Source organism: Oryctolagus cuniculus, chromosome 19, assembly GCF_051225735.1.
Source record: "Oryctolagus cuniculus isolate XC-2025 breed Fujian yellow rabbit chromosome 19, ASM5122573v1, whole genome shotgun sequence".
Lineage (NCBI taxonomy): Eukaryota > Metazoa > Chordata > Mammalia > Lagomorpha > Leporidae > Oryctolagus > Oryctolagus cuniculus.
In genome coordinates, this window is record NC_142885.1 from 23,655,815 (window position 1) to 23,676,837 (window position 21,023).

At 43.7% G+C, this 21,023-nt stretch overlaps 1 protein-coding gene across 1 annotated transcript in view; it reads left to right on the forward strand.

Annotated features, from left to right (window-relative positions):
• Positions 1 to 21,023, forward strand: part of LOC127489004 (uncharacterized) — a 115,342-nt gene that overhangs the window by 40,330 nt on the left and 53,989 nt on the right. Inside the window, exon 2 of the transcript XR_016226101.1 lies at positions 12,791 to 12,917. The gene's annotated coding sequence lies outside the window, so the exon portion shown is untranslated. The remainder of the gene's footprint in view (positions 1 to 12,790; positions 12,918 to 21,023) is intronic.

The following is a 21,023-nucleotide window of genomic DNA, read 5'->3' on the forward strand; positions in this document are numbered from 1 at the left end:
CATCAAAATGTCCATTCTCCCAAAAGTAATTTATAGATTTAATGCAATACCAATCAAGATACCGAAGACCTTCTTCTCAGATCTGGAAAAAACCATGCTGAAATTCATATGAAGACTCAGGAGACCTCGAATAGCTAAAGCAATCTTGTACAACAAAAACAAAGTCGGAAGCAACACAATACCAGATTTCAGGACATACTACAGGGCAGTTGTAATCAAAACAGTATGGTACTGGTACAGAAACAGATGGATAGACCAATGGAACAGAATTGAAACACCAGAAATCAACCCAAACATCTACAGCCAACTTATATTTGATCAAGGATCTAAAACCAATTCCTGGAGCAAGGACAGTCTATTCAATAAATGGTGCTGGGAAAACTGGATCTCCACATGCAGAAGCATGAAGCAAGACCCCTACCTTACACCTTACACAAAAATCCACTCAACGTGGATTAAAGACCTAAATCTACGACCTGACACCATCAAGTTATTAGAGAACATTGGAGAAACCCTTCAAGATATTGGCACAGGCAAAGAATTTCTGGAAAAGACCCGGGAGGCACAGGCAGTCAAAGCCAAAATCAACTATTGGGATTGCATCAAATTGAGAAGTTTCTGTACTGCAAAAGAAACAGTCAGGAGAGTGAAGAGACAACCGACAGAATGGGAAAAAAATATTTGCAAACTATGCAACAGATAAAGGGTTAATAACCAGAATCTATAAAGAGATCAAGAAACTCCACAAAAACAAAACAAACAACCCACTTAAGAGATGGGCCAAGGACCTCAATAGACATTTTTCAAAAGAGGAAATCCAAATGGCCAACAGGCACATGAAAAAATGTTCAAGGTCACTAGCAATCAGGGAAATGCAAATCAAAACCACAATGAGGTTTTACCTCACCCCGGTCAGAATGGCTCACATTCAGAAATCTACCAACAACAGATGCTGGCGAGGATGTGGGGAAAAAGGGACACTAACCCACTGTTGGTGGGAATGCAAACTGGTCAAGCCACTATGGAAGTCAGTCTGGAGATTCCTCAGAAACCTGAATATAACCCTACCGTTCGACCCAGCCATCCCACTCCTTGGGTTTTACCCAAAGGAAATTAAATTGGCAAACAAAAAAGCAGTCTGCACCCTAATGTTTATTGCAGCACAATTCACAATAGCCAAGACCTGGAACCAACCTAAATGCCCATCAACGGTAGACTGGATAAAGAAATTATGGGGTATGTACTCTTTAGAATACTATACCACAGTAAGAAACAACGAAATCCAGTCATTTGCAACAAAATGGAGGAATCTGGAACACATCCTGCTGAGTGAAATAAGCCAGTCCCAAAGGGACAAATAGCATATGTTCTCCCTGATCGGTGACAACTGACTGAACACCAAAAAGGAAACCTGTTGAAGTGAAATGGACACTATGAGAAACGGTGACCTGATCAGCATAGCCCTGACTGTTAATGAAGTACTTAATTCATTATCCCTCTTAGTAGTTCTTTTTTTTTGGTCTGTTCTACTTAATATGACTGGTTTTATTCTGTAATTAATACACAGTTATTCTTAAGTGTTGAAATTTAACTGAAATGTGATCCCTGTTAAACATAAGAGTGGGGATAAGAGAGGGAAGAGATGTACAATTTGGGACATGCTCAAGCTCACTTGCCCCAAATGGTAGAGTTAGAAACATACCAGGGGACTCCAATTTAATCCCATCAAGGTGGCATGTACCAGTGCCATCTCACTATTCCAAGTGATCAATTTCAGTTCACAATCGTCATAATGAAAGGACTAAGAGTCAAAGGGAGCACATAAACACGTCTAGTACCTGCTAATACTAACCGATAGAATAAATAAAGGGGAGAGTGATCCAACATGGGAAGCGAGATACTCAGCAGACTCATAGAATGACGGATGTCCTAAATAGCACTCTGGCCTCAGAATCAGCCCTAAAGGCATTCCGATCTGGCTGAAAAGCCCATGAGAGTATTTCAGGCATGGAAAGCCAAGACACAATGGCAAAAAAAACAAAAAACAAAACAAAACAAACAAACCTAAATGAAAGATCTCTGTGAGTGAGATCCCAGTGGAAAGAACAGGTCTTCAAAGAAGGAGGTACCTTTCTCTGAAGGGAGGAGAGAACCTCCACTTTGACTAGGACCTTGTCTAAACAAGATAAGAGTCGGAAAACTCAAGGGGCTTCCATAGCCTTGGAGACTCATGACTGGTGCATAGGGAGATTACTGATGCCATAAACAGGAGTGTCAATTTGTAAAGTCAACAACAGGAGTCACTGTGCACTTACTCCTCATGTAGGATCTCTGTCCTTAATGTGCTGTACATTGAGACTTAATGCTATAACGAGTACTGAAACAGTATATTTCACTTTGTGTTTCTATGGGGGTGCAAACTGTTGAAATCTTTACTTAATGCATACTAAACTGATCTGTTGAAGAAATTAGCAATTCCCAACTTGACTCTCACTGGGATTAAACATGACAATAGGTCTGATCTGATTTCATCATCATTTAAAAAATCATCTATTATTTTTCACTTTATGTTTCTGTGTGGGAGCAAACTGTTGAAATCTTTACTTAATGTATGCTAAACTGATCTTCTGTATATAAAGAGAATTGAAAATGAATCCTCATGTGAGTGGAAGGGGAGAGGGAATGGGAAAGGGGAGGGTTGCGGGTGGGAGGGACGTTATGGGGGGGAAGCCATTGTAATTCATAAGCCGTACTTTGGAAATTTATATTCATTAAATAAAAGTTAAAAATAAAATCTAGCTCCTGAAGGAGAGTTAAGTCATGTGGAGTCTTACTATCCCCCCAAACCAAGTGATCTACCTATAGGCATTTGTATCGTCTTCACAATTTTTAATTATTGGAAATCATTGCCTTAAGAATAAAGATGCTGAGTAATAATAATAAAAAAAAAACAACCAGCTCCTCATTTGGCTGATTTTTTTTGTAATGTTGTTTTGGATTCAATCCTATTGATTTCTTCTCTGATTTTAATTATTTCTCTTCTCCTACTAGATTTGGGTCTGGTTTGCTGCAGTTTTTCTATATCCTTGAGATACATTGAAAGCTCATTTATTTGGTGCCTTTCCAGTTTCTTGATGTAGGCACCGATTGATATAAACTTGCCTCTTAACACTGCTTTTGCTGTGTCCCATAAGTTTTGGTATGTTGTGCTCTTATCCTCATTTACTTCCAGAAGGTTTTTGATTTCTCTTTTGATTTCTTCTGTGACCCATTGTTCATTCAGGAGCATGCTGTTCAATCTCCATGTGTTTGTGTATGCTCTAGGGATTCCTGAGTTGCTAATTTCCAACTTCATTCCCCTATAGTCTGAGAAGCTGCATGGTATGATTCTAGTTCTTTTGAATTTGCTAAGACTTGCTTTATGGCCTAGTCTGTGGTCAATCCTAGAGAAGGTTCCATGTACTGCTGAGAAGAATGTAAATTATTTAAATGTAGAATGAAAAGTTCTGTATAGATCTGTTATATCTGTTTGGGCTATAGTGTTGTTTAAATCTACTGTTTCCTTGTTGATCTTCTGTCCTGTTGATCTGTCTATTTCTGAGATGGAGTATTGAAGTCCCCCAGTACTATTGTATTGGAATCTAACTCTCCCCTTAAGTCCCTTAACATATCTTTTAAATAAACCAGTGCCCTGTAGTTAGGTGCATATACATTGATAATCGTTATATCTTCCTGTTGAATTGATCCCTTAATCATTATATAGTGTCCCTCTTTGTCTCTCTTAACAGTTTTTGTGGTAAAGTTTATGTTGTCTGATATTAAGATGGCTACACCCACTCTTTTTCATCTCTGTTGGCATGGTATATCTTTTTCCAGCCTTTCACTTCGTCTGCATGCATCTTTGTTGGAAAGATGTGTTTCTTGTAAGCAGCAAATAGATGGGTTTTGTTCCTTAACCCATTCAGCCAATCTGTGTCTTTTAACTCTAGAGTTGAGGCCATTAACGTTCAATGTGACTATTGATTAGTAGTAACTTTGCCCTGCCATTTTCTCAAAGATATTTTCTAATATGTGCTTTGAACTTCCTCTGATCTTTTGCTGTGAGGTTTCCTTACTTTACCTTCTTTCATATTGATGCCCGTGTTTATATCTTTGTGTTTAACACATCTTTAAACATGTTTTGCAGTGCTGGACGAGTGGCGACATATTCTTTCAATTTCTGTTTGCTCTGAAAGGTCTTTACTTCACCTTGATCCACAAATGAGAGCTTTGCAGGATATAATATTCTGGGCTGGCAGTTTTTCTCTCTTAATATCTGGGCAATGTCTCACCATTCCCTCCTAGCCTGTAGATGCTGTGAGTCTAATTGGAGATTAGATTTCTCTTCACTATCACACTTTCCTTTTCCACTAATTTCTGCATTTCATTTTGATTCCTCTTTAAGATTTCATTTTCATGAGAGAGATTTTCTATCCTGTCCAGAAAGGATTTCTGCAGTTCAAGAATTTGTTTTTGAAAAATTCTAAATGTTTTTATCATAAATTTTTTTGAAATCCGTATCCTGCATTTCTTCTATCTCATCATCTTCATAATCTTGGCTTGGGGTGTCTTGTTCATTTGGGGGCATCATAATGTCTTCCTTGTTCTTGTTTCCTCGGTTTCTGCATTTGTTGCTTGGCATTGTGGAGATATTCTTTGGATTCTTCTTCCCTCGCTGTGGTGTTTTTTCTTGTTATATACTATGACTGTATTAAGTGGACTGTCTGCTTTTGATGGAGCCTTAGAGGCTTGAGATGGGTGTGGCCAGAGTGCTCTGTTTGGTTCTTCAGGGTTAAGGGTCTGCCAAAGGTGACACACCCAGGTTAGGCATGGTAAATCTCTCTCTCTCTCTGTCTCTCTCTCTCTTTCTTTTTTTTTTTTTTTGATTCAGAAGGGAAGAATTTCCGCACAGCTGAGCGGAATATTAGGCAGTCAGCTTCTGATCTCTGGCTCCTGTGGGTTCAACATTCATCTGCTCTTTCCCAAGGATGACACCAAGACTCTGTGGTACCCCGACTGTGGGCTCAAATTCCCTTGCAGTCTCCCACCAGGTTGCCAAGGTTACCAAATTGTAGCGTCTCTGGCGAGTACTCACATAAACTCTGAGTTCTCTCACCCACCATCTCTTTTTTCACAATCTCAGTTCATTAGCTCCATGCATTCACTAGGTCCTAACCTTCTGTTATTTCACCCCCCCAGAGTCAGGTTTTTCTGGTTGGCTGATGGCGGGCACTGCTTTAAGTATGTCCAAAATGACGCCTGCTCTTTGTCTTGCTTGCTTTTTAGAGGTGAGCGGAGAGAGAGAGACTTGTGTCCATACTGGTCCCCCCTTTTTTTTCCTCTCTCCTCTAGTTAGCCTGATGAACTTTCCCCCACAAGACTTCAAGCCCTTAATGAGAAACCACTACAGATTTTTTGGTTTGTTTGGGGGATTTATTTGTTTATTTGAAAGTCAGAGTATCAGAGAGGGAGGGAGAGACAGAGATGTTTCATCCACTGGCTATAAGAAGCCAGGAGCCGGGGGCCCCACGTTGTCTCCCCACAAGGGTGACAGAGGCCCAAACAATCGACCCACCCTCAACAGCCATTCCTTAGGCCTCTAAAAGGGTGCTGGATCAGAAGTGGAGCAGCCAGGGCAGGCACTGTTCCCCACAATGGATTCCAGCGCTGCTGGTGGCCCTACCCACTACACCACAACACTGGTATCTGGCCTCACTGTTTTTGACCATACTTGTAAGAACAGTCTTCTGAGAAGTGCACGGCTGCCCCATCTCAGTTTATTTTTTATAAATGATGAGAGATATGGATCTAATTCCATTCTTCTACACGAATACATCGAGCTTTGCCAGCACCGTTTGTTGAAGAGATTATCCTTACACTGATGAAAGGTCTGAACCCTTTTGTCAAAAATCAGGTGGCCATAAGTATTTAGATTAACTTAGGGATTCTCTGTTTCGCTCCATTGGTATGTATCAGTTTTTTTATTGCCAGGCACATGGTGTTTTAATTAGTACACTTTTTTAGTACGCTGTGAAGTCAGGTATTGTGATGTCTCCAGCTTGATTTTTATTTCTTCAGGATCACCTTAGTGGTTCTGGATCTTCTGTGGTTCTGTATGAATTGGAGGGTTGTTTTTTCTAATTCTGTAAAGAATGTCATTGGTATTCTGTAGATTTCTTTCCATGAAATAGATATTTTAATGATACACATTCTGCCAATCCACAAGTAAGGAATATCTTTCCTTTTTTTGTGTGTGTCCTTGATTATTCTTTGGTCAGTGTTTGATAATTTTTATTGTAGAGCTCTTTCACTTATTTGATTAAATTTATTCCTAAATATACTGATTTTTGTTCCCTCTTAACATTGCATTTGCTGTGTCCCATACATTTTGTTATGTTGTACTGTTATCTTCAATCATTTCCAGAAATTTCTTGATTTCCATTTTGATTTCTCCTACGACCCACCATTCATTCAGGAGCATGTTCCTCGGTCTCCATGTGTTTGCATATGTTCTGGAGTTTCTTGAGTTGTTGATTTCCCGTTTCCTTGCATTTTGGTCATAGAAGATGGGTGAAATGATTTCAGTCATTGAGTTTACTAGGCTTGCTTCTGGCCTATCATATGTTGTGTCCTAGTGAATGTTCCAGGGACTGATGAGAAGAATGTGTATTCTGCTAGTGTGAGATGAAAAGTTCTGAGTTAGGACTTCAAACAGGGCAGCCTGTTCCCCAGGACACAGTGATGAGTGACTGCGTCATCTATAATTGTGACATAATGAAAGGGCTAGGAAACGACCAAGAGAAGACAGTTCAGGTGTTCTTGTAAGATACCGTTTTTTAGTTAAGAGATCCAAATTCCATGCATTTCATAAATGCAATTTAGATACACGGTGATAGTCCCAACCCTCCCTCCCTGTCTGTGGCACAACACATTGCACACTTGGTTGTCTGACTCCAGGCAGCAGCCCCGGAACTGACCAGGCCAGGATGCTGGGTGGGTATCTGTCGTTCAGTAGCCGTGACCATGGGCAGTTTGGCAGAGCTGTGCACCATGTGGGAGTGGCTGGGTGTTAGCACGGGAGGTGTAGAGAGCTCCACACTGCCCTGAGCTTCTGGTGGGCTGGATTGGGAGCAACAATGCCCTTGGAGTGCTCCTGATGATGGTGAGCACAGGAAAGGCATGTCAGGCTGGGGCTCAGGCTGCAGCCCGTGGTTCTTCAAGGTAGTGTGGCCTCTTCCGCTGACACTGTGTATTCTTGGAGGAAGGGGCAGGTGTTAGTTGGATGGTGCTTGCATAGTAGGCCTCGGGGAGAAGTAGGCGATGTCTGTGGGAGTGGTGTCGAGGTTGAGGCCAGCTGGCAGTGGCATTGGCGGTAGTGTTACGGTAGGCTTGGAGAGTGCATGAGGGATTTGCTGCGTTTAAGCTTACGGACAGAGAGATGCCCAGGGCCTGCCTCAAAGGATTTGGGAACTGGGGCTTCCCAGTGGCATTCTCCCCCGAAATCTGCAGGTTCAGAGGCAGTGGGGGTGGGCGGTGGCTCAGCCATGAGGAAACCGAGAAGCAGATGCCTGCCTCCCCTCCTGCCTCCCAGAGGACACGGATGTGAAATTAACCCAGAGTAGACTAGTGTTCTCTAGTAATTTGATGATACTGAGTTTTAGATTTCGTTCCTTGAAGTGTTTTTAGTTGCTTTTTTTTTTGACAGGCAGAGTGGACAATGAGAGAGAGATAGAAAGGTCTTCCTTTTCCGTTGGTTCATCCTCCAATGGCCACTGCAGTCGGCGCATTGTGGCCAGCGCACCACACTGATCTGAAACCAGGAGCCAGGAGCCAGGTGCTTCTCCTGGTCTCCCATGTGAGTGCAGGGCCCAAGGATCCGGGCCATCCTCCACTGCACTCCTGGGCCACAGCAAAGATCTGGCCTGGAAGAGGGGCAACCGGGACAGAATCCGGTGCCCCGACCGGGATTAGAAACCGGTGTGGTGCGCCGCAGGTAGACGATTAGCCTATTGAGCCACAGCGCCAGCCATTTAGTTGCTTTTTGTATAGGTGTAAGGTATGGGTCTTCTTTCAGAGTTCTGCATATCTGTGCAGTTTTCTCAGGACCATTTTTTGAAGAAACTGTCCCTTGTACCTGGGATTGATCTTCGGCTCCTTCTTGACAGATAGATTAGTTGTAGATATGTGTGTGTTATTTCAGATGTTTCTTTTCTGTTCCTTTGTTCTGTATGTCAGTTTTTTTACTATACCAAGCTGTTTTGATTGTAACTGTCCTGTTCTGTGTCTTGCAATCTGTTATTGCGATGCTTCGAGTTTTGTCAATGTTGTGTAAGGTTGCTTTCTCTATTCAGATGTTCTGTGTTTTCATATGAATTTTAGCATTGTTTTCTCTCCATCTGGGCAAAATGCTATTAGACCTTTGCTTAGGATCCCATTTTGTCTGTAAATTGCTTATGGTAGAATGGATATTTGCATTATGTTAATTTTGCCAGTGAATCAGTATGAACGATTTTTCCATTTTTGTGTGTCTTCTTCCATTTCTTTAATGTTTTGTAACTTTTTTGGCTGGTGCCGCGGCTCACTAGGCTAATCCTCTGCCTAGCGGCACCAGCACACCGGGTTCTAGTCCCGGTCGGGGTGCCGGATTCTGTCCCGGTTACCCCTCTTCCAGGCCAGCTCTCTGCTGTGGCCAGGGAGTGCAGTGGAGGATGGCCCAAGTGCTTGGGCCCTGCACCCCATGGGAGACCAGGAAAAGCACCTGGCTCCTGGCTCCTGCCATTGGATCAACGCGGTGCGCCGGCCGCAGCATGCCAGCTGTGGCGGCCATTGGAGGGTGAACCAACAGCAAAGGAAGACCTTTCTCTCTGTCTCTCTCTCTCTCTCACTGTCCACTCTGCCTGTCAAAAAAAAAACTTTTTTGCAGACATTTTCATGGATATGGAACTGGACACCGAGTTGACGCTGAATTTCAGCTGCTGGGTAATCTTCCATTTCTGGAACCTCCTTGGCTTCCTGGTAAAACCCAGTTGTGCCTTCACCCTGGACAGGAGCAGCTGGTTAGTACATGTGGCTGTGTCCTGTTGATGGCAGCCCTTGGGCCCAAAGGGGAGCGGAGGGAATGGAAGGGAACCCTGTTCCTGCAGTTGGGCTGGCCAGGCTGAGAACAAGGTGGACTTCCAACCTTTGGGATGGAGGGTCAAGTCGGGGAGCCCTATATACATGTAGAGACAGAAATGTGGAGGCCTAGCATTCCTAGAATTGAGTGGGGGCCACAGAGACAGAGGTGAATAAGATGTTGGTGAATGAGTTCCCTGGTTCTTTGTAGTTTATTAAGGGCCATAGAACATGCTAAGAAGGGAAGACTGGTTGTCCAGCCAGTGGGAGGGAGACCTGGAAGGAGAACTGCATGTGTTGACTCAGAGTACAAAACATAAGATGTATGGTTTTGGGAGACATGGTAGTAGTTGTTTGGGTTTTAGAGTTTCAAGCTAAGGACAATGGGATTGTAAGTACTTCATGCAGCGGCAGTAGAGGGTTAGATTCAATGGAAGAACCTAGGGCATGCAAGGTTTTGGGAGCTGAAAACAGGTTATTTCTGTATGTCACTATCCTGTGATAGGGAATATGGAAGGATTGTATGGAGAAAGGCAGGCGACTTTTAGGAGAATTGTAATAGGGAGGAGCCGGTAGGTCTACATGTAAGTACTAGTGGAGGCCGGCGCCGAGGCTCACTATGCTGATCCTCCGCCTTGCGACTCCAGCACACCGGGATCTAGTCCTGTTTGGGGTGCCAGATTCTGTCCTGGTTGCCCCTCTTCCAGGCCAGCTCTCTGCTGGGGCCTGGGAGTGCAGTGGAGGATGGCCCAAGTGCTTGGGCCCTGCACCTGTATGGGAGACCAGGAGTAGCACCTGGCTCCTGCCTCGGATGAGCGCGGTGCGCCGGCCACAGCACGCCAGCCACGGTGGCCATTGGAGGGTTAACCAACGGCAAAAGGAAGACATTTCTCTCTGTCTCTCTCTCTCACTGTCCACTCTGCCTGTCAAAAAAAAGAAAAGAAAAGGAAAAAAAGAACTAGTGGAGCATCAGAGTGTTAGACCCGGGACAGGGCCTGGGGAGCAACCTTAGGAAAAGTGAGGGAAAGGGTATCAGGAGGCAGGCCGAGGGAACTTGCAGGAGGGACCTGGGAATGTGTGCTGATTTAATCATGAAATTCGACCAAAGTCTACAGAGTACCAAGAGTTGGAGAGGATCTTATCTGAAATAAAATAAGGGTTAATAGGGGGCTTGGGTACATGGAGAACCTGATTTCGCCTGGGAATGAAGTTTGTGGCTTGTAGTCAGCTTATAGAAGTCAGAATTATAGCAGAGGACTTTTTCTTGGTAAATGTGTTTTTTTTCTTTTTTTTTTTTTGCTTTCAAAGTAGTGTCTGTGATGTACCCACATTTGTTCTAGTTATTTAAGGTATTGCAGAGAGCGTCATGAGGGTTTTTGAAAAAGTTTGTGGAAAGAGGGATTTGTAAGGTTGTTTCACTGTGTGAGAGTGCGCACGCGTGTGTGTGTGTGTGTGTATGTATAGTATTATGCTTACGCATTCATCTGATGAAAATTTCTTGTTTTCGCTGCCGTGAAGCATACTGCAATAAATATTGTGGTGTACGTATCTCTCTGATACAATATGTTCATGTGTTTTGGGTTATAGCCAATTGATGGGTTGCTCCATCATATGGCAAGTCTATTTCTGGTTTCTTAAAAATCTCCATACCATTTTCCACAGCAGCTGCACCAATTTACATTTCCACCACCAGTGTGTAAGTGTTCTTCTTGTCCCACATCTTCCTCATCATTGTGACTCTCTGATCTTTGGGTTTTAGCCAGTATGTACGTGTGAGCTGATATCCCATTGTGGTTTGGATTTGCATTTCCCTCATAGGTTATGATGTTGGGCATTTCTTCCTGTATTTGTTGGACATCTGTATATCTATGGGGAACTTTCTGTTGAGTTCCTTTGGCCATTTTATATCTGGATTGGTTGTGTTTTTCTTGCTGCTATTTTTTTCTAAGTTGCAGATGTATTCTTGATATTAATCCTTTGTCAGATAGGTAGCTGACAGATATCTTCTGCTCATTCTGTTGTATGTCTCTTCCATCTGTGATGACTTCCTTTGCTGTGCAAAGCTTTTAATTTCATTTAATCCCATTTGTTTAGTTTTGATTTTTCTGCTGGTCTTTGAGGGTCTTTTGCAAGGGCCATTGCCTATTCCAGTGCCTTCGAGCTTTTCTTTGTATTACCTTCAAAAAGCTTCATAGTCTCGGGTTATAGATTTAGGTCTCTGATCCGTTTTGAGTTGATTTTCCTATTTTATGGGAGTTATGAATCTAATTTCGATGTTCTACACAGATACATCCATTTTTGCCAACAGCATTTGTTGAAGAGTTTTTCCTTACTCCAGTGGATAGGTCTGAATCCTAAAAATCTGGTGTTGTACATATTTGGATTAATATTGGAGCTCACCTTGTTTTCTTCCATTGGTCTGTGTGTCACTTTTTCTGCAAGTGCTTTGATATTTTGTTTAGTGTAGATTTGTAGAATACTTTGAATCAGATGTTGTGAGGCATCTAGGCTAATTTTGTTTTGTCTTTTTTCTCAGGAACACCTCATCTATTCTGGATCTTGTGTGATTTTGTATGAATTTTCGGTTTGTTTTATGTAATTCTGTAAAGAATGTCATCGGTGTTTGGATACAAATTTAATTGAATCTTTAGGTAGCTTTAGGTGGGTTAGAGATTTTAATTATACTGATTCTTCAAATCCACCAAAAGGGATATCTTTCCATTTTTTGTGTCCTTGGTGATTTCTTTCATCAGTGTATGGCGATTTTCATGATAGAGCTCTTTGGCTTCTTTGGTTACATTTAGTCTTAAACATTTGATTTCTGTTGTTATTATCTTTGGGATTTTTTTGATTGCTGTGTCAGTGAGTTCATCATTAAGGAATAAACACTGCTGCTTACACAGTATGCTTATTTGTAACCTGTGACTTCACTTAATTGTTTCACCGGTTCTAGCAGTGTGTTTGGTGGATTGTTTTCATTTTTTCTCGTACCATAGCATGTCACCTGCAAGCATTTAGAATTTCAGTTTCTCTTTTATAATCTAGGTGCTATTTCTTCCTTTCTACTCCTTTCTTTCTCTTGTGAAAATTTACAGTACTGCATTCTGTCAGAGTGGTAAAAGGGGACATCCTTGTGTTACATGTTTGACAAAAATGCTTTCACTTTTTGCCCATCCAGCATGCCATTGGCTTCGAATTGTCATACATAGCCTTTATGATTTTGATACCTACTCCTTTTATACCTACTTTGTGGCGGTTTTTTTTTTTTTTCTTAATAATGAATGGGATTGAATCTTTTCAGGTTATTTTTCTGTATCTAATGAGATGATAATGTGTTTTTTTTAAAAAAAGCTTTATTGCATTTTTGCAAGAATTACAGAGAGAGAAACATTGTGAGAACAGGTGAGCAAGAGAGAGAGGGAGAGAGAGAGAGGTGTTATAGGCTGCAGCGGTATGGTAGGCTTGGAGAGTGCAGGAGGGATTTGCTGCATTTAAGCTTATGGGACAGAGATGCCCAGGGCATCTACCCAGCAGCATTCTCCCCCCAAATCTGCAGGTTTGGAGGCACGGGGGGGCAGCAGATCTATTGTGAGGAAGCCAAGAAGTGGATGTCTGTCTACTCTGCTCCCTCCCACAGAGCACGGATGTGAAACTCACCCAGAGTGGACGCTGAAGCTCAGCTGCCGGGTGTTCTTCCAGTTCTGGAGACTGCACAGCTTCCTGCTCAATGTCAGCTGGACCTTCTTCTGGGAGAGAAGCAACTGGTGAGCATATGTGGCCCCCTTAGTTGTGTCCATGTCCTGAGTGCACAAGGGGAAGGGAAGGGATAGCCCGTTCCCAGGGGTTGGGCGGCCCAGGCTGACACGATGTAGACTTCCACCCTGTGGCAGGGAGGGTCATGTGGGGTAGCCCCACAGGCATGGGGAGAAATGCAGGGGCCTGGTGGGCTTCAGCAGAGTGTGAGAGCATGGAAACAGGAGTGGGTAGTATGTTGGAGAATGAGTTCCCCAGGGCTCTGCAGAGCACTAGGGGCCAAAAAACATGGTAATAGGGGAATACTTGGGTATGCAGGAAATGGGAGGGAGACCTGGAGGACAAGTGTGTGCTGTTGAGTCAGAGTACAAAACCCAAGAAGTCTGGTTTGGAGAGATGTGTTAATAAAAGTTTGGGTTTTAGATTTCGGGGCTAAGAATGATGGGATTGGAAGTAAATTGTGTGGTGTGATTGGATTGTTAGATGCCATGGAAGAACCTGGGGCATGCAATGTGTTGGGAGCTGAAATCAGGTAATTTCTGTATATCGCCATCCTGGATATAGACAGGGAAATGGAAGGAATGTATGGAGGTGGTCAGGTGACTTTCAGTAGAGTTGTAATAGGGAGGAGCTGGTAGGTCTACTAGTAGAACTGGTGGAGTCTCCAAGTGTTAGATCTGGGACAGACCTTAGGAAAAGTGAGGGTAAGAAAATGGTGAGGGGTATAGTGTGGTCTTTCTTAGGGACTGTGGTATGAGTGCACGGTTAATTAGGAAACTTCAACAAAAGTCTCCGGAATACCAGGGATGGAGAGAGGCTTATGTGAGAGAAAACTGGATTGGTGTTGTGCTTAGGAAGACAAGAACCTGATCTAGCCTGGATTGAAATTTGTGGCTTGAGGTCAGCTTATAGAATCTGAATTTGGGCAGAGGACTCTCTCTTGGTAAAGGTGTATTTCTTTGTCTTTCAAAGATGTTTCTGTTATGTGCCAGCATTTGTTCTAGTTATTTAATGTAATGCAGGGGCCAACATGAGGTACTTTGAAAAGTTTGTGGAAAGAAGTGATTGTGAGTTTGCTTTCAAGACATTTTGATGAACTGCACACAGCTTTGTCGTGGTGCATGTTTTCCATATCCTTCTAGGCAGCTCTGTGTGAAAGCTTCTGCTTTCATGGAGTTTTTGTTCCCATTGCTGTTTGGGGGCTGGGGATGACTTAGTCCTGCAGGACTTTACCAGGTAGGAGTTCTTGAAATATCTTCCCCTTATGTTGCAATGTATACTTTCTTTTTTTTTTTTTTTTTTTTGACAGGCAGAGTGGACAGTGAGAGAGAGAGACAGAGAGAAAGGTCTTCCTTTGCCGTTGGTTCACCCTCCAATGGCCGCCGCGGCCGGCGCACTGCGGCCGGCGCACCGCGCTGATCCGATGGCAGGAGCCAGGAGCCAGGTGCTTTTCCTGGTCTCCCATGGGGTGCAGGGCCCAAGCACCTGGGCCATCCTCCACTGCACTCCCGGGCCACAGCAGAGGGCTGGCCTGGAAGAGGGGCAACCGGGACAGAATCCGGCGCCCCGACCGGGACTAGAACCCGGTGTGCCGGCGCCGCTAGGCGGAGGATTAGCCTAGTGAGCCGCGGGCAATGTATACTTTCTAGTACTTGCTATTCCTCATTTGATTTTTTCCATCTCTGATATTTCCTTTATTTTATGATCTGTCAAACCATGTCTTTTTGTTTCACACTGTCACATTGTTTAGGAATGCAAATTCTTCCTTATGTTTTACTTTATAGGATGTGTCATTCTTTACAATGCAGTGTTATTTTTGAGTCACACTTATTCTGAATTATATAGCCTTTATACTCTTATTTTTTAGGTTATTTCTACAGAAAGATTTGCAAGCTTACATTTTTATGAAAGTCAGGATTTTCCATGTACAGAATTTTATGAATGTGCAAATTTTATGTATTTAATTTTCCTGAAATGTGAGTGCTTACCTGTTTTATATAAATTTCTATTAAAGATTGATGTTGTCTCCAGTGGATGTATTTGGTTTTTTATTTTTTTATTTTTGACAGGCAGAGTGGACAGTGAGAGAGAGAGACAGAGAGAAAGGTCTTTCTTTTGCTGTTGGTTCACCCTCCAATGGCCGCTGCGGCTGGCGTGCTGTGGCCGGCGCGTCATGCTGCTCCGAAGGCAGGAGCCGGGTGCTTCTCCTGGTCTCCCATGAGGTGCAGGGCCCAAGGACTTGGGCTATCCTCCACTCACTCCTGGGCCATAGCAGAGAACTGGCCTGGAACAGGGGCAACTGGGACAGAATCTGGCGACCCAACCGGTACAAGAACCCGGTGTGCCGGCACCTCAAGGTGGAGGATTAGCCAATTGAATCACGGCGCTGACTTGTATTTGTTTTTTTTGTTTTTTATTTTTTTATTTTTTTTATTTTTTGACAGGCAGAGTGGACAGTGAGAGAGAGAGAGACAAAGAGAAAGGTCTTCCTTTGCCATTGGTTCACCCTCCAATGGCTGCCGCGGCCAGCGCGCTGCGGCCGGCGCACTGCGCTGATCCGATGGCAGGAGCCAGGAGCCAGGTGCTTTTCCTGGTCTCCCATGGGGTGCAGGGCCCAAGCACCTGGGCCATCCTCCACTGCACTCCCTGGCCACAGCAGAGAGCTGGCCTGGAAGAGGGGTAACCGGGACAGAATCCAGCACCCCAACCGGGACTAGAACCTGGTGTGCCGGCGCCGCTAGGCAGAGGATTAGCCTAGTGAGCTGCGGCGCCGGCCTGTATTTGTTTTTTAGGCTAAAATAATTGTTGGGTATATTTTATAGAATAATTCTAAGAATAAACGACATTCCCTTTTTTTTTTTTTTTGACAGAGTGGACAGTGAGAGAGAGAGAGAGAGACAGAGAGAAAGGTCTTCCTTTGCCTGGTTCACCCTCCAGAGGCCGCCGCAGCCAGTGCACTGCGGCTGGCACATTGCACTGATCCGAAGGTAGGAGCCAGGTGCTTCTCCTGGTCTCCCGTGGGTTGCAAGGTCCAAGCACTTGGGCCATCCACCACTGCACTCCTGGGCCATAGCAGAGAGCTGGCCTGGAAGAGGGGCAATGGGACAGAATCCAGCACCCCGACCAGGACTAGAACCCAGTGTGCTGGTGCCCCTAGGCGGAGGATTAGCCTGTTGAACCATGACGCCGGCTGACATTCCCTTTTCTGCTCTGCTTTCAAAACTGTCTTTCCCAGTGTACCTCTTCCTTTCTTTCTCCCTTTGTTCCTCCCTTCCTTACTTCCTTCCTTTCATCCATTTTTGGATGGTTTTTATATTTGCATTTTAGTAAAAGGCTAAGTGCTTTACCAAATAAGAAGTTCAGTAACCAAAAAGTAGGGTTGAGCCAATATTTGGCATCCCATACAGGTGCTGGTTCAAATCTCATTTACTCCACTTCTTTTTTTTCAAGATCTATTTATTTATTTCAAAGACAGTGTTATAAAGAGGCAGAGGTAGAGAGAGCGAGTAAGAGGTCTTCCATCCACTGGGTCACTCCCTGGAAGGCCACAGCTACCGGAGGTGCACTGATCCAAAGTCAGGGGCCAGGAGCTTGCTCAGGGTCTTCCTACACAGTTGTAGGGGCCCAAGGACTTGGGCCATCTTCTACTGTTTTCCCAGGCTATAGCAGAGAGATGGATCAGAAGTTGAAAAGCTTGGACTTGAACTGGCACCCATATGGGATGCCGGCACTGCAGCAGGTGGCCTTACTCATTATGCCACAGCACGGGTCTCTACTCCATTTCTGATCCAGCTCCATGCTAAAGCACCAAAGCATCAGAGGACAGCCCAAGTGCTTGTGACTTAGGAGCCATGTGGGTCACCTGGAAAAAGCTCCTGGCTCCTGTCATCATCTTGGTGCAGTCCTGGCTGTTTTGGCCCTTTGAGAAGTGAACCAGCAGATGGAAGATCTATCCCTCTTTCTCTCTCTCTGTATGTAACAGTGTCTTTGTAATAAACAAAGTAAATCTCATAAAATTAAGGGAAGAACAGAAACCCTAGTTTATAGGGAATATAAGCAACAAGTATAATCAGTGGAATGAAAAAATGACCATTTTTCCCATACACCCTAAATTTAAAGTAATCACAGATCATTACAACTATACTAATGCTACATTCTTTTTTCTTTTCAAAATTTTTTTTAAGATTTACTTTTACTTACTTAAAAGACAGAATTACTGAAAGAGGTGTAGAGGTAGAGAGAGTGGTCTTCCCTTTGCTGGTTCATTCCCCAAATGGCCACAATGGCTATAAATGAGCCGATCCAAAGTTATGAACCAGGAGCTTCTTGCGGGTCTCCCACGTGGGTTCAGGGCCCCAGGACTTGGGCCATCTTCTACTGCTTTCCCAGGCCATAACAGAGAGCTACATCAGAAGAGGAGCATTGGGGTCTAGAACCTGTGCCCATGTGGGATGCTCACCTTTCAAGCCTGGGATTTAACACACTGCCACACAGCCCCTACCCCTTCAATTGTTTTTAAAATGAATGAAAAGAGAACATATTTCATGCATTGTGTAGGTACAGTTCTAAGAATAAACCCAGAATTTCCTCTCTTCCCCTTTCCCCTCCTTCCTTTGCTCTTTTCATCTATTTTTCATGATATGATTATAATCCATGTAATATTCAGGGTAACCATAATATTCATAGGAAAAAGGTACAAAGAATAAAGTTCTACTGGAGCAGTATGATCTTTTATTTTAGGAAATTAATTTTTAAAAAAAAAAAACATTAGTTTTCTTGAGATGTATTGTTACAGAGAGAGGGAGGCGTAGAGTTAGAGGTCTTCCATAAATATGGGTTCATTCCACAGATGGCCACAATGTCTGGAGGTGGCCCAGTGCAAAGCCAGGAACCAAGAGTTTCTTCCATCTTTCCCGCTATGTTGCAGGGGCCCAAGCCTTTGGGCCATCTTCCATTGCTTTCTCAGGCCATCAGCAAGGAAGAGGATTGGAAGTGGAGCAGCTGGACTTAAACTGGTGCCCATATGGGATGCCGGCACTACAATGGATGCTTAACCTACTATGCCATAATTCCAGATCCAGTATTCTGTTCTGAACCATTGTTTTGTCCAGTTTTCAAACAAAGTTTTATAGGAGTATATTTGCGACAGTAGTGATACACATTCACATTTATATTTCTTTTTTTGTGTTTTGATTTTTTTTTCAAAAAGTTAACTTTCACATGTAAGGTAATACATGTGGGTATTTTTCTTTTTCTGGCTGATTTCTCTAAGATGAAGTCCTCCAGTAACTCCATTTTGATCCACTTGATAAAATTTCATTATTTTTAAGTCCTGAATAACATTTGATCGTCAATCTATACCATGTTTTCCTTATGCATTCATCTGATGATAGAAATCTTTGTTTAATCTTTATAAATAAATCCATGTTTATTCCTTGTGATTGCTGTGAACCATATTGCAATCCACATGGTGGTGGAGGTATCTCTTTGATAGAATAATGTTCATTTCTTTTGGGTGTAGACCCAGTGGTGGGATTGCTGAAGCATATGGCTGGTTTGTTTCTGTTTTTTTTAAAGATCTGTTTATTAGAGAGGCAGAGTTACAGACAGAGGGAAAGACAGATAGAAAGGTCCTTCATCAGCTGGTTCACACTTGAAATGGCTGTAGTGGCCCAAGCTGTGCCAGGCCAAACTTGGGAGACAGGAGTCCCTACCCATGTACCCACGGTTCTGCATGGGCATGCAGATGTCCAAGCTCTTGGACCATCCTCCACTCCTTTATGCAGGCCATCAGCAGGGAGCTGAATTGGAAGTGGGGCAGTTGAGACTTGAATCGATGAATATATGGGGTACTTGTGCTGCAGGTGAAGGTTTAGGCTGCTATCCACAGTGCCAGCCCCTCCTTTCCTTTTCTGTAGTGTCTTCTTCCAGTGTAAATTGAAATAGTAAAGCTTTATATTTATACGTGCCATCAACACTTAGGCAAAGCAAAGTATGGGCTGGGGATAAAGTCAACATTTTTTGAAAATTTGAAATTTTTGAAAATTTTTATTCATTTATTTGAGAGAATGGGAATTAGAGAAAGAATCTCATCCACTGATTGAATTCTGAGATACCTGAAATAGCCAAGGCTGCACTGGTGCCAGGAGCTGTTTTTCTCTCCTGGTCTCCCAAGCACTTGGGCCATCCTCCACTGCCCTCTAGGGCCACAGTAGAGAGCTGGACTGGAAGAGGAGCAACCGGGACTAGTACCCGGCACCCCAACTGGGACTAGAACCCAGGGTGCCGGCGCTGCAGGCGGAGGATTAGCCAAGTGAGCCACAGTGCCAGACTACTTCTTTGTAATCTTATGATCAATTTTTTGAATTCCATTTCTTTCAATTCTTCTATCTCATCATCTTCACAATCTAGCATTGAAGTGTCATGTTCTTTGTTTTAAGCTTTGATTATTATTTATTTGAAAGTCAGCACTACTGAGAGAGAAGGAGAGGCAGAGAGAGAGAGAGGTCTTCTGTCAGCTGCTCATTACCATGTTGTCTGCAATGGCCGGAGCTATGCCGATCTGCAGCCAGGAGCCAGGAGCTTCTTCTGGGGATCTCCCATGTGGCTGCAGGGGCCCAAGGACTTTGACCATATTGCACTGCTTTTCCAGGCCAGAGCAGAGAGCTGGATTGGAAGCAGCACAGTCAGAACTCAAACCAGTATCCATATGGGATGTTGGCACTGCAAATGCAGCTTTACCCACTGTATCACAGTGCTGGCCCCAAAGTATCACATTCTTTTGGTGACATTATGTTGTCTTCCTATTCTTGTTTCTAGAATTGGTGCATTTATTGTTTGGCATTTGTGGAGATACTTGTTGGTTTCCACTTTCTCTTTTTTTGGGGGTGTGTGGCAACTTTTATCTTTGGACTATGACTGTGAAGATAGTGGAAAGTCTACTTTTCAGTGAAAATCTAGAGGCTTATAGTGGGTTTGGCCAAAGAGCTCTGTTCAGTTCTCCAGGGATAAGGGCATGCGCAAGTTTGTGTTACATTTATTCGCTCTGTCCCAAGGGTCACACAAAGGATCTGTGCATTCCTCAGTGTAAGATCAGTTTCCCTAACAGTATCTCTAACCGGTAACCAGGAAACCCTGAGCATATGGAGTCTCCCATTGTAACTGCTCAAAGTCCTAGCCACACTGTGAGTCCTCCCACACACCCTGAGTTTTTTCCCTGTCCAAGTACAGACGCCTCACACAGTCACAAGCTGTCGGCCCCCTGTTAGTTCTCCCCAGCAGAATCAAGAGTCTCCACTTGGCTGATTGATGGGTAGAGACACGAGCTGGCTCACCTGTGATGTATATCCAAAATCACACCCCTCTACTGACATGTTACAGGATGCTGTTGTAAAGTTATTGGGGAGAGAGAAACGTGTCCATCCCATTCTTTTTCTTTTTTTCCTGTAGTTTGTCTAGTACAGTATCTCCCATGGGGCTCCAAGCCTGGTTCCCTCTAGACTCTTCCTGCAGCTTTTTCAGCAGTGGCTGGTCTGCTGTGGTCTGGTCTCACTTCACTTTCCAGTGCTGGTCCATAGGCTCTTGGCTGGGTAGGCTGGAGTCCTGAGCCATGGGCGTCCATGCCTGCCACGTAGGTCCACCCTGTCTCTCTAATTTTGGTAGACTTTCCTCTGCCGTTTTCTCCCTAACTCTTCCCTGAGACTACCCTTTCCACATTTTTTAAACTATAATCTCCTGGGCTACAGCAGTAAGCTCCTCCCTGCTCTGCCATATTGGGACCGCCTATGGGTTCTAATAGTCTCTGAGTGGAGTCTTTGGATCCTCTATATACATAATCATGGCATCTGCAAATAGGGATAGTTTGACTTCCTTCTTCCTGATTTCTACCCCTTTGATTTCTTTTATTGCATAATGACGCTTGCTCAAACATACAGGACTGTATTGAATAGCAGTGATGTGAGAGGGAAGCAACCGTTTTCTGGTTCCAGATCTTAGTGGGAATGGTTACGACTTTTCCCATTCAGTAAGATGCTGGCCATTGGTTTGTTATAAATTGTCTTGCTTGTGTTGAGGAAAGCTCGTTCTATACCTGATTTGCTTCAGGTTTTCATCATGAA